Source organism: Geotrypetes seraphini, chromosome 8 (genome assembly GCF_902459505.1).
Source record: "Geotrypetes seraphini chromosome 8, aGeoSer1.1, whole genome shotgun sequence".
Lineage (NCBI taxonomy): Eukaryota > Metazoa > Chordata > Amphibia > Gymnophiona > Dermophiidae > Geotrypetes > Geotrypetes seraphini.
In genome coordinates this window covers 17,989,015-18,002,742 of record NC_047091.1, presented here as the reverse complement: position 1 = coordinate 18,002,742, position 13,728 = coordinate 17,989,015, and positions in this window count along the sequence as shown.

The window sequence follows — 13,728 nt, the reverse complement described above, 5'->3', positions numbered from 1 at the left end:
ATGCAGGAGGGGGGTGCCACCACTCTGGACGCCTCCTACCCTTACCATGCCACTGTAGATAACTATTTGGTTGGCGATCTGAATACTGCCAAAATCTGAATAGCACAAAAGCTGAATAGTAGAGGGTAAAAAGATTGCCAAAAAAAAATTAGTAAACAAGCCCTACTCCCAGGCAAAAGGTTTGTAGGGAAAAGTAAATTTGAAGTTTCATTCCCTATATAAAATGGCTGACTGGATATGAACTTCAGAGTTGGTGGCACATGAGAGAATTCCGACCCTCCTGTAAGAACTGGCTGGTGGTAACAGAATCTAGATGATATTAAAAGTGATAAATCACAACTGCACATGTCACAGTGTTCAAATTAAGCTCTGAATTCTTGTAAGGGGACTGACAGATGGCGCTCATGACAGATGGAATGTAGATGGAATATAGTGCCTAGGGGAGCCAGTCTGGTGGCTCAGTGGTACTGCTAGACAGTACAATGCAGAGAACTGGGGGTTTAATATCTGGGTTAGGTCTTCTGCTTCTTGGGCCAGCAAGAGCAGGAGATGCCAAGGTACTAATAGAGCCCCTGGAAGAAAAGCATCTCAACCTTTGCTCAACAGTGACGCCTAGAGGCATGACTTTGGGTCTACTTCAGATAACCCAGTAAAGAGCTGTCATTTGTACAGTAATTCTTGGCTGAGGAAGGTTGTTCAGCTGAATTGGGAAGGGAGAGAGAAATGAGATAGCTCCAAATAAAGGTTCATGGCAGCAGAGCCCCGTTCCAACTGAGCTGGAAGCCAAAAGTAGCAGGAAGAAGTTACCCCTCCCCCCCAAAAAAAACGACCTTTCTGAATAAACACAAAAATAAATAGAGGTGCTAGGAAAAGATTGATCAGTGCACTGGGGGTGCTGGAATGAGATGGTATTTAATCAAATTGAATTGTTTGAGTTTTGATTTGAACAGATGTTAAGTAAATTGTCAGAATTGGAATACTACTTTTCGAAGGAAAAAAGTGTTAAGTGTCTGTGTGAATTTCATTTAATATGGAAGCCAAAAATAGATGTGACTTGTTATGGCATGCTTCTGCGCTGCCATCCACGTCTTTTTTTTTTTTTTTGCCGAGTGCCTGCAGTCTCGCACACAGGAACGCTACATGCATCTGTCACTCGCTCACAAGATATTACTTAGACAAGAAGACGTGCACACAGCCTTTTTCGCCTCTTTTTAAAACTGAGGTCCTCTTTTACTAAGGTGCACTAATTGAATTAGCGCGCGCTAAATGCTAACACGTGCATGTTAGTCTATGGACAGGTAAGCGTTTAGCGCGCGCTAATTCAATTAGCATGCATTAATTCAATTAGCGTGCGTTAATTCAATTAGCGCGCATTAATTCAATTAGCGTGCGTTAATTCAATTAGCGCACATTAATTCAATTAGCGTGCGTTAATTCAATTAGCACGCATTAATTCAATTAGCGCACGTTAATTCAATTAGCGCGCTAATCGTTTAGCGTACCTTAGTAAAAGAGCGGGGTGAATCATAGCATGCCTGGTGTCGCACACCATGCGAGGTAGATTCCTGAGCCTGTTTTCTGTGTCCTAGGCCAGCTTGGCAGCTGGTTTATCTTTTTCGTTATCGGAAGCTTTTATACCGCCACTAATGACTGGGGAGTCAATGCAGAGCGGCTTTCGGACATCTGTAATGGATATTCAAATGTAGAGGTCCTTTTACTAAGACGCGCTATCTGATTTAGCGCATGCTAAATTCTAAAGCGCCTGTTATATTCTATGGGCGCCTTAGCATTTAGCGTGCGCACTAAATTGGTTAGCGCCTTAGTAAAAGGACCCCATAGATTCAGATTGATTCCACAGTGATTGTTGTCGGCCTCCTAGCTGCAAGGCCAGGGTACCTTGTTTGCATGTGTATTAATACGTTATTATATGCAATCGAAATTTACACAAGATTACTGTTAACCATTCTAAGTACCGTATGCTATATTTAAACCCTCCTATATAGGTTAACCATTACAGCTAAGTAAACTATATTTACATGCATCCGAAATAGCTCTAGCAATGTATACTATATTTGCCCTATTTACTCTCGTCCTAGATACTTCTAGTTACACTCATCCTAATGATGAATATAGTAGATGGAAACTAATATAATGTCTTGAGCATAACTGGAAAAATCTCCTATTTGTAAACATGTCGTGTCCTTTATACTCCAGTAGCAGAGTCCGTGGTCTCTAAGAAGAGGTCTTGGCCACTGGACAGAAGAATCTAGTGTTCAGACTTTTCTGGATTTTAGAGGAAGTTATACTATTGATACTAATGTAATTCAAGGCTTATATTCTGCAATTATCATACAGGTTGACAGCGGATTACATAAATCCAACACATCATTACTGGGGTGGCACTTCAAAGGTACATCAATTGTGCACAATTTTTCTGCTCATGCAGTCATTCTGTATTTGCATCATTATCAGCAAAGTGTCTCCTGAATAAGTGTCCCCTGAAGAAGGCGTCTTCTAAACGCCGAAACTTGTGGGAATAAGGAATTTACTGTTTTGAATAAAGATCCATTTTGGTTGTTTAAGACATCTCCCCCTTGTCTTTCCTCGTTGTTTTTGCCTATATCTCAAGATGAGGGGCTCTTCTGATTTGCCTGGTATGTCTATGTGGCCATTCTGTTACAATGCTGGCCCCTCCCACGTTCAAATGGTTTGCATTTGGATGCTTGGAGTTTGGATGCATCTTTGGTCAAAAATGCCGCATCAAGTTAGATGTCTTGTCAGCCAAGAAGTCTAAATAGGCGATTTTCAGAAAAAAAAAGGGATATCCAGGACATTCAAAAATAGCTGTTTTTCTATATCCTACTTTGGATGTTTAGCTGTAAACGCGCAAAGTTGAACTTAGAAGACGTATCATCGAAAATGCCCCTCTGCATGTATGATTGCCACCATAAATTTAAATCTGTGTATGTAGGTGCTAGGCATTATTCTACAACCTACATGTCAAACTCACTTCCGGTTTACGTTGGAGGGTAAACAGAAACATGGCTGGAGAATGGGCAGGTCATAGGTGTGTCTCTAAGAATACTATAAGTTATATCAGTTATGACTGCCATTGACTTGGCCTAGTAATAGAGAATGACACGGTGGCAAAATTCATCACCGTTCCCATCCCCGCGGATAACCGCGGGAAATAATCCCATGTCATTTTCTAGTGTCTATCTCAACCTCAGTCCTTCTACACCAGCATTCTTCAAAGCAAAGCTTGCGGGTCAGTGGTTGTGGCCATTCATACTCTGATTCTTATGGGAGCTAAGGATAATGAAGCCATTGTGACATCACTGATGTGATTGGCTCTTAGGCACTGGTGAAATGAGGCATTATGACATCACAATATCTGCTCTGCATACCAGAGACTGTCATTCTGTAGTGTCTGTTTCAACCTCAGTCCTTCTACACCAGCATTCTTCAAAGCAAAGCTTGAGGGTCAGTGGTTGTGGCCATTCATACTCTGATTCTTCCCTCTCTCCTTAAAGAATGACATGAAGATGGTTTGCTGCGGTTATCCGCGGGGACGGGAACGGTGATGAATTTTGTCACCGTGTCATTCTCTACTGCAAATGCCCGTGGGAAGACACAGCATTTGTCAGCTGCCTTCCCGAGCTACTTTCACTTTTATTCTGGTGTTTGTAAAGCAATTAGATTGTGCTTTTGAAGGTAAGTAATGATTTATTTCCACTTCGGCTAGTGCTTTTTTTGTGTGTGTGTGTGAGCTATATAGACATTTTTTTACATTAGCTTTTTGGTCAATTTGCTTTTATTTCTGGTTTTCTTTCAATTGCCTTATGTCGTAATTGTTTTGAATGTCTATATGATTTTGGTTTAAGATCAGTACTTCATGGTCTCTACAGAGAGCTTAAGGATGATTGAGGCTGGCGCAATAAGATTCTTATAATGTTTTTTGGGCATCCCTTGTCATTGGCTTTAGAGTAATTTAATATAGTAGTATTATTCCTTTATTCTTGACTAGTCTTTAAGTCCGTTACATTAACAGGTGCTAGAATAGATGGATGTATGTGTCTATCTTTCTTTCACTCTCTCTCCTTGGCCGCTTTCTGTCTGTCTTTCTTTCTTTTTCTCTCTCTCTTTCCTCGGCTGTCCACCACCACCCCTTACCTGCTCCCCCTGTCCAGCAGTAGCCCTTCTCCCTTCCTTTTACCCCCCCCCCCCCCCGGGTCCAGCAGCACCTCTTTTCTGCTCCCCCTGTCCATCAGGAGGCCTTCTCCATTCCTTGTACCCCCCCCCCTGTCCAGCAGCACCTCTTACCTGATCCCCCTGTCCAGCAGTAGGCCTTCTCATTTCCCTGGTTCCCCTGTCCAGCATCCGCTTGCCCGGGCAGTCTCGGGGCTTTTGCTAGGCCGGCCCACCTCGCATTATCGAAGTGGGCCGGCCTAGCAAATGCCCCTCGGTTGCTGCGTTTGCTGGTCGGAGGGTGAGAAGAGGCGTCCCGGCAGTGCAGGAGTCAAACCATCGCTGAGATCGCCATCACAAACTGCCCCACGTGCCGTAAATCAAATTCGGCACGGACAGACACAGCACGGTGGCAGGGATCACAAAACCCTAAGTGAGCCTGCGCGCTTAGGGTTTTATTACAGAGGATTAGAGTCTGGAACTATATAGCCCTTACAGTGGGTGGTAATTAGATCCCAACCATCATTTTCCGATGGATCTCCATTATGGCGGCATCTACGAAATCTCATTGTAAACAAATGTCTAGCTATCTTGTCGACAGTTCTCTGACTGTGTATGTGAAGTTTGAAACCAGCTCTGGGCTCTTCTGGGAGGAAGGGGGGAAAAAATAACTAACTAGACGGTCTAAAGAAGTTCTTCCTTTAGTTTGAACTTGTCTCTTAACTGTACTTCTCCCTGAATATGGAAATATTATGAATAACTTTAGGACCAATTCTGACTACTACTACTGTTTATTATTTCTATAGCACTGAAAGGCGTACTCAGTGCTGTACATTCTAACATACAATAGACAGTCCCTGCTCTGAAGAGCTTACAATCTAATTTAGGACAGGACATTTCAGGGTTGGGGAGGTTATAGTGGGTCTAGGTATCGGACAGCAGTGAGTGGGACTTAAGAGTTGAAAGCAGTTTCAAAAAAGTGGGCCTTTAGCTTGGATTTGAATACTGCCAGGGACAGAGCACAACATATTGATTCAGGAAGCCTGTTCCAGGCATACAGTGCTGCAAGAAAGAAAGCATTGGAGTCTGTAGTTGACAATGGAAGAGAAGGGCACAGGTAAGAGGGGCTTGCCCAATGACCCACTCCTGCCTCCCTCCCGTCTCTCAGTGCTTACTTATTAAAGCCTGGTGGTCTAGTGGTGAAGCGGGGCAGGAGTGATCTTCCTACGCTCCTGCCCCGTGCAGAGCCGGGAACAAAAATGGCTGCTGTGAGTTCCAGCGAGATCATTGGAACTCACGGCAGTCATTTTTATTCCCAACGACGAGCGAGGTGATTTAAATTTGCGGATGATACGAAGTTATTCAGAGTGGTGAAGACGCAGGGGGATTGTGAAGATCTGCAATGTGACATAATTGGGCTCGAGGAATGGGCATCGACACGGCAGATGAGGTTCAACGTGGATAAGTGTAAAGTGATGCATGTCGGTAACAAAAATCTCATGCACGAATACAGGATGTCTGGGGCGGTACTTGGAGAGACCTCCCAGGAAATGGACTTGGGAGTTCTGATCGACAAGTCGATGAAGCCGTCCACACAATGTGCGGCGGCAGCAAAAAGGGCAAACAGAATACTAGGAATGATAAAAAAGGGGATCACGAACAGATCAGAGAAGGTTATCATGCCGCTTTACCGGGCCATGGTGCGCCCTCACCTGGAGTACTGCGTCCAGCACTGGTCGCCGTACATGAAGAAGGGCACGGTACTACTCGAAAGGGTCCAGAGAAGAGTGACTAAAATGAAAAATGCTTGAGTATCTGATTGTAAAAACCACTTAGATAACCTTGATAGGCGGTATATAAAATCCTAATAAACTTGAAACTTTAAGGGGTTGGAGGAGCTGTCATACAGCGAAAGATTAGAGAAACTGGGCCTCTTCTCCCTCAAACAGAGGAGATTGAGAGGAGACATGATCAAAACTTGTCCTACTTTTCCCTCTCTTGGAAACCTTCTCTGATCTAACGTTGTAACCCTTCTTCCATAACTCTTTTTGTAATCCGCTTTGAACCGAAAGGTAATGGCGGAATAGAAATCTGTAATGTAATGTAACATTCAAGGTACTGAAGGGGATAGACTTAGTAGATAAGGACAGGTTGTTCACCCTCTCCAAGGTAGAGAGAACGAAAGGGCACTCTCTAAAGTTGAAAGGGGATAGATTCCGTACAAACGTAAGGAAGCTCTTCTTCACCCAGAGAGTGGTAGATAGCTGGAACGCTCTTCCGGAGGCTGTTATAGGGGAAAACACCCTCCAGGGATTCAAGACAAAGTTAGACAAGTTCCTGCTGAACAGGAACGGGCGCTGGTAGGGCTAGTCTTGGTTAGGGTGCTGGTCTTTGACCAGAGGGCTGCCGCATGAGCGGACTGTTGGGCATGATTGACCACTGATCTGACCCAGCAGTGGCAATTCTTATGTTCAGCTTGGAGAAGAGACAACTCGGAGGTAATATGATAGAGATCTGTAATATAATCCTTTAAGTAGTGATTTTCCCTGTTCACTGATTTTCCAAAAGAATTGAACTGATTTTGTGTCCATTTGTAAAATTTTATGTATGTAATATTTTTGTAAACCGTTTTGGTTTAAAACGATATAGAAATTTTTAGAATAAATAAATGAGCAGAGTAGAAAGGGTAGATGTGAATCGCTTGTTCACGCTTTCCAAAAATACTAGGACTAGGGGACATGTGATGAAGCCACTAAGTAGTAAATTTAAAACAAACTGGAGAAAATATTTTTTTCACACAACATGTAATTAAACTCGAGAATTCATTGATGGAGAATGTGGTGAAATCAGTTAGCTTAACGGGGTTTAAAAAAGGTTTGGATCATTTCCTAAAAGAGAAGTCCATAGGTGATCATTGAGATGGCTTGGGGAAATCCACTGCTTATTCCTAGGATTTTGCTACTTGGGATCTACTTGGGACCTGGGTTGGCCACTGTTGAAAATTAGATACTGAGCTTGATGGACCTTTGGTAAGTCCCAGTATGGCAATTCTTATGTTCTTAGTTTATTTGTGTTTTCTATTTCTTTGCATTTGTTTTACATTGTTTTGATTTTATTTGTTTTTATTATACTGTATTTTAATTTTTGTATTTTCTTTTCTTTCCACCCCACTTCCTTTTTCTTTTTTTTCCTTTTTCTCTAATTTATGGCTCTTCTAGTAGCATGTCTGGTACCAGAGCATTGTTTATTTGATGTCTAAATATTGATTGAATAAGATATATGCCTCTGAGATGGGCAGAATCACTGAAACATGTTAGAGTCTAGACATTAGCTTATATTGAACATCAACCAGATTTCTGTGTTCTTGAGCACCAAACAGGATGTTGAATTTATCACATTCATGTACATTTTATTTTAATAAAAGTTTATTGGTTACTGTTTACCTAGAATCCCACTACTTTTTCATCATTAAAAAAGCACCTAATGTTTTGTATAAATTTGGCTGTATCTGTTTTAAAGTTTTATTTTGATTGACTCCAACCTACCTCTCTTCCCACTTTGAATTTTTTTTTTTTTAATTCAAATAAGAATACACGAAAAACCTACTGGTGTATGTTTCCATCGTTAAAAGCGTGTCGTCGTAAAAGATTCTTAGGAAAAACTTTTGCATTTCAGGCTAGTGCAATGAATTCATGTTGGAGTAAGCTTATTCCCCAAGCTCAGCCTTATTATTAATTTAGAAAAATTCTTAAAACTTACCGGTTTGATAAATATTTGACTTAATTGCCATTTTGTATTTTCTGAAAAATTTTGATATGCTTATGTAAGTAATTCACTGTATGTACAGTTCCTTCTTGCTGTAAACCTCCTTTGGGGGTACATAAGAATAAAATTATTATTATTATTATTAAATTATAAGAATCCTAAGCATGTACTTAGATATTTAGAAAGTACATAAGTACATCACAGCTCTATCCCTGCTCACTGTTCCCTCTAAAAGCTGAGTGAGCATCCTCCACCCTCCCAGTAGCAGAATAGGATGATTCATCACGGGTCGTTTCATCACGGGACGTTTCAGCCTTCCCCTCTCTACGCGGCATCCGCTATGCAGGCAAACTGGGAAAATCCCTTCTCTCCAAAATCACAGGTCTTTGGAACGACCTCACCATCCCGTTGCGGAACCTGGACTCCCTTCAATTATTCCGCAAACAACTGAAAACCTGGCTTTTCATCAAATTGTAACTCTATCCTCCCCCCCCTTTTTTTCTCCTCCCTTCTACACATAAGTTCATGTAATCCTTTTTCTTCTTCTCTACCTACTATTTAAGTTCTTGTAAACCGTGTCGAGCTCCATACTCATGGAGATGATGCGGTATATAAACTTAAGGATTAGATTAGATTAGATTCAGCATGACTGTGATGAAATGACTGCGATGGATCATCCTATTAAGAGGAAGCTAAGCTTCAGGTGGCGCACACAGAGATGTCCCCACCCCAGTATCTGTGATGACCAGCTGAAAGCTCCAGCGGCAGCTTCTCCCCCCAAGGCCCAGGCTCCCTGCCAACTTCCACCACAGAAATACCCCAGCGCCAACCCCCTCCCCATTACTTGGACTCCCTACCAGCCACTGCTGCCCGAGCAGCTGAAGGACGTGACATAGCAGCTCCGATGGCAGCTTCTTCCTCCCAGAGCCCGGCCTCCCTGCGAAGTAACACCGCCTACTTCTCGGCTTGCTGCTCTGGGGCCGACACTTGTAGATCTAATTCTGGGGCAGGGGGGGGAAGGGGCATCACTATGATTGCCAGATTTTACGATTGTAAAATCCGGACACCCTAGACTCATCCCCAGGTCTGCCCTAGCTCCTCCCCCGCTGCCTGCTTTGATTGGGCATGAGGCAATCTGCACATGCGCAGATTGCCTCCTGCCTGATGCAATTGAGCGGAGGCTTTCCAAAACCCGGACAAAGCACCGGGTTTTGAAAAGCCGTCCGGACCCCCCAGACATGTCCTCAAAAGGAGGAAATGTCCAGAGAAATCCGGACTTCTGGTAACTCTAGGCATCACCCTTCAAATGCTGAATTGGATTGATCGTAGCCGGTTCATCGCACTGAAACTGTTGCGATGAACTGGCTGCAATCAATCATCCTAAAACCCCCAGTGCAGGATGATCGTTCGCTATCACATTTTCAAAAGTGAGGGGTAGGCAAATTCTGCAGGACACTAAGGGCTCCTTTTACTAAGCTGTGGTAGCGTTTTTAGCGCGCACTGCCCCCCGCGCTACGTGGAAAAACTAACGTCAGCTCAATAGAGGCGTTAGCATCTAGCACGCGCTAAAACCACTAGCGCAGCTTAGTAAAAGGAGCCCCAAGTAAACCTGCCTGTCCCTAGCAATTGAAAACACAATGTTGAAGCACTGCCCCCTAATGGCAGCAATGCGGTTGGAGGACTCCTGCTAATCCTAGAGGGAACAGTGTGTGGCTCGGTTCCTCCTAAACAATGCTCTGGGCATCACCTACAGGCAGCGTGTCTTTATCAGTACACCTTAAGTTGTCAATGGAAGCACTTGACCATAAAAGCCCTTTTTCGCAGCGAACATGAAAAGATATTTCTAATGCATGAGTATCAAAACGAATGCTCTCTAAAGCCTGCTAAATGCGTGCAATAACCCTGCATGAAAATTACACCACTTTCCCTGAAGCTGTTAAGTAAGTGTGCAGCTGATGGAGAGCCAGGAACAGGAATTCAGAGCCTCTAAAGATGCTATTTTGCGGCATGAAAGACGAGTTTGTAAGTAGGAATCTTCCAGTGTTGTTAGTTATCCGATTCCAATCTTTACCATACCACTGAACAAGCACGTTAACTTCCTTTACCTCTGCTAAGCCACATCTGAGGCCAGGCAGGTGACAACGTGCAAATAAAAAGTCAACATTAGCAGAACAAACCCACTCTCTCTATCTATCCCAGTATTTTTCAATCAGTGCATCAGGACAGTGTTGGGAGCAGTGGCGTACCTAGGGTATGTGGCACCCGGGGCGCATCATTTTTTGACACCCCCCTCCCCCCCCATGTAAAAAAAATTTTTTTTTTTTTTGAAGGTCTGCACCCCCCCCCCCGAAGGCCTGTCCCCCCTTGAAGGATGCCTGCCTGCCTGCCTGTCACCCCCTCCCCCTTGAAAGCCTGCTTGCCTGCCCGCCCGCCCCACCCTGAAGGCCTGATGCCCCGACCCACCCCGAAGGACCGTTCGCCCCCCTGGCCTCCCCGCACCACCTATGAACAGCCGCAGCAGGATCGCGAAGTCAGCGTCAGCGATCCCTGCGCTGCTTCCTGCGCCACGGTCCCGCCCCTCCTCTGACGTCAGAGGAGGGGCGGGATCGCGGCGCAGGAAGCAGCGCAGGGATACTGACGCTGACTTCGCGATCCTGCTGCGGGCTGCTTCACAGGTGGTGCAGGAAGGTCAGTGGGGCGAGCGGTCCTTCGGGGGTGGCGGGGGACTGAACGGCAAGGCCGGGAACACCCCCTTAGGGCTGGTACCCGGGGCGGCCCGCCCCCCCCCCGCCCCCCCCTAGGTACGCCACTGGTTGGGAGGTGTGTCACCAATACTTGGACACCAAACTTGTGTGCAGCAGTTTGGGGAGAGTTGATAAGCCTAGAAGTCAGATGCTATTGTAGCGCAATCTGGAATGGACACAAAAGGAAAACAAGTTTCATGAGCACTAGTTTTCAAAACCAAATAGTCAAATAGGATATTCTATAGGACGCTGCCCTTCTCCCTCAACATCACTCCCGCATAGTGTCAGGGTCACCCTGAAATCCAGCGGCGATGTCGGACGAACGATGCGCCACCCATCTGGGCAGCAGCAGATGGGCAGTGTTGAAGGTGGAGGATCACGTTTGATGTGACAATGGCGACAACATCGAATTAATACTGGGCAGAAGAAAGGCCCGGCAATCTACTTCATTATTCTGCTAACAGAGAAGGTAGTGCATGTCATGACCTGCAGGAGGAGGACCGTGGGAAGACTATACCTACATCTAATGACTAGTGATGTTCTTTTCTCCTTTGCCTGTATCCCAATCATAGGGACTGGAAATGATTGGAAGTGCTAAACCCAATGGAGATTACACGTCCTTGGATGTAGTCAAAGTGTTTGCTAATATTGGGGGTGCTCAAACACCCAGAGTACCTACAGAGATGGCTCTTATGACACCTATACCTAGAACATTTAAGAAAGTATTCTTTTCTGTTCACCTGAACCCACTGTGTGATATTCAGTGCAATTTAATCAGCTAGAAATGGCTCAATCTCCTGTGTGGGGCCTATTACAAATGTTATGTGGCACTTAAACCAACTGTTCTGAGGGCATTCCAGGGGTAAAGTTAGCACTTTGCTGGCTGAGTGCTGATGTTCACAACTTAACCGGCCAGGTTAATCACTTAAATAACACTGCATGAAAGCCAGTGACCTCTTCACGCGGTAACCCATAACTGGTTAAGTGCTGAATATCCCACGTAACTGGCTATGTGTTGTTGTTTTTTTGTTTGTTTTTTTATTTATAGATTTTGAATACATTTACAATATCCAATAATTCCAAAGGAAAAAAGGATAAATACATAAATCAAGACATAATCAAACCATACATACATAATTCCTTTTAAGCCCACATTAATGGGGAGCACATATCGCTATTTCTAATCAAATAAATTCAGGAAAATAAAGGACAATAATTCTCGATTCAAACTAAAGAACCTTGAATCATTCCTTAAAGTGGGATATTATTTAATTTAATTCTCCTCATATTCTCAGCTAAGTGAAACAAATCTCATTTCTGTTCTCTTGCAACTAAAAATGATTGTAATTGTTTAGGATCCCAAAAAGTATACTCAATATCTTGTAACTTAACCAGACATTTACAGGGAAATTTCAGATAAAAGGATGCCTCCAGGGCCAAAACTCCTATCCTTCAATTTCAGAAATTCTTTCCTCCTCATTTGAGTGGTCCTGGATACATCCGGAAAAATCCTAACCAAATCCCCACAAAATTTCATTAACCTATTTTTGAAGTAAAGTCTCATTATCAACATTTTATCCATCTCACTTAAGCACGTTATTACCAGGGTGGACCGACTCTGAATCACATCCTGTGTCTCTTCTAAAAATTCAGTCAAATTTACCTCTGGTGTGGTCAGATGGTCCACCTCCTGGGCAGATTCAAGTTTTTTTGGAGGAATATAGTAATAATTATTTATTGGAAAATTCTCCGCGTTGGCCATTCCCAGTACTTCTTTAAAAAACTTCCTTAATAAGATTTCAGGTGACAATAAATGAGTTACTGGAAAATTGACCAAGCGGAGATTTTTCGCTCTATTCATATTCTCCATATATTCAATTTTAGAATGTATCACTGTAGAATCTTTAACAGCTGATACCGAGACAGCTTGTAAATTATTACATTGAGTTTCAATAGCATTTAACCGTTTATCCAAACAAACTAAGTTAGAATCCACATTTTCTAATTTAGAAGAAACTAACTGAGAAAAGTCCCCCATTTGTTTCATTGTTACCCTGAGATACCCTTCAACTCTAGTTATTCCTAACCATAAATCCTTTAAAGTAATATCCTGCGTTTCCTCTGTTCGTGAGTTTTCTTCCACTCCTCCAGAAAAAATCAATGGTTTAGGTATTTCAGTATAAACTAATTTACTTGTCTGAGTAGATGAAACCACTTGTCCATCGGATATAGTAGGGTTAATATTCCTACTATCACTGGATACCGGGTGAAGGGGAGGAGTCTGTTCGAGGGGACTTATTGAAGCTCCTGACAAAGAAGATTCAACATTTAATGGTACAACTGGTGGATTATCAGCTAATAATGTTAAATGTCTATCCATGGGACCAGATACCACTGGTGTTGAGCTTTTGGGTTTTATTTTTCTTTTCCCCATATTTCAAACAAGGATAATAAAGAATTTATAAGATAGATACTACCAGCCTGCTCCAGCTCCCGGACTCCTCGTGGCTCCAAGGGGCTCCCAAGGGGCCTTGCGTGCCCCTTAGGGCACGCCCCTTCGGCCACGCCCTGCGGCCACGCGGCTGCAGCCGCAACCGCAGCTGCAGCTTCCTTTTAAATTGTAGAAAACTGTAAGAGACGGACCTGATGACGTCAGGGGGTCCGTCTCTGTCAATGCCTGTCGGCACTGGTAGCAAACGAGCAGGAACCGCTGCTGCAGGAGACCGGGACCAGGTACACAGCCCCTCTGCCAATATCCTCCAATTAGCTCAGGCTCCCCGGCTATGTGTTAGCGAGCTATGCAAACCTGGAAATTCAATGCCGGTGCCTGGACTTGGCCCGGCATTGAACTTCCAGGTTTATTGCAGGCAGAGGTCAGCAAAACACTGATAGTCACTGGTTGAATATCAGGCCCTACATTTCCTTATGGAATAGGCTCTTACCAGGCACTCCCTGGTACCTATTTATAAGTTCACAGTTATAAAATATGGATAGTGCCACTGAAAATCCTTCCAGATCACCTTAACATTAT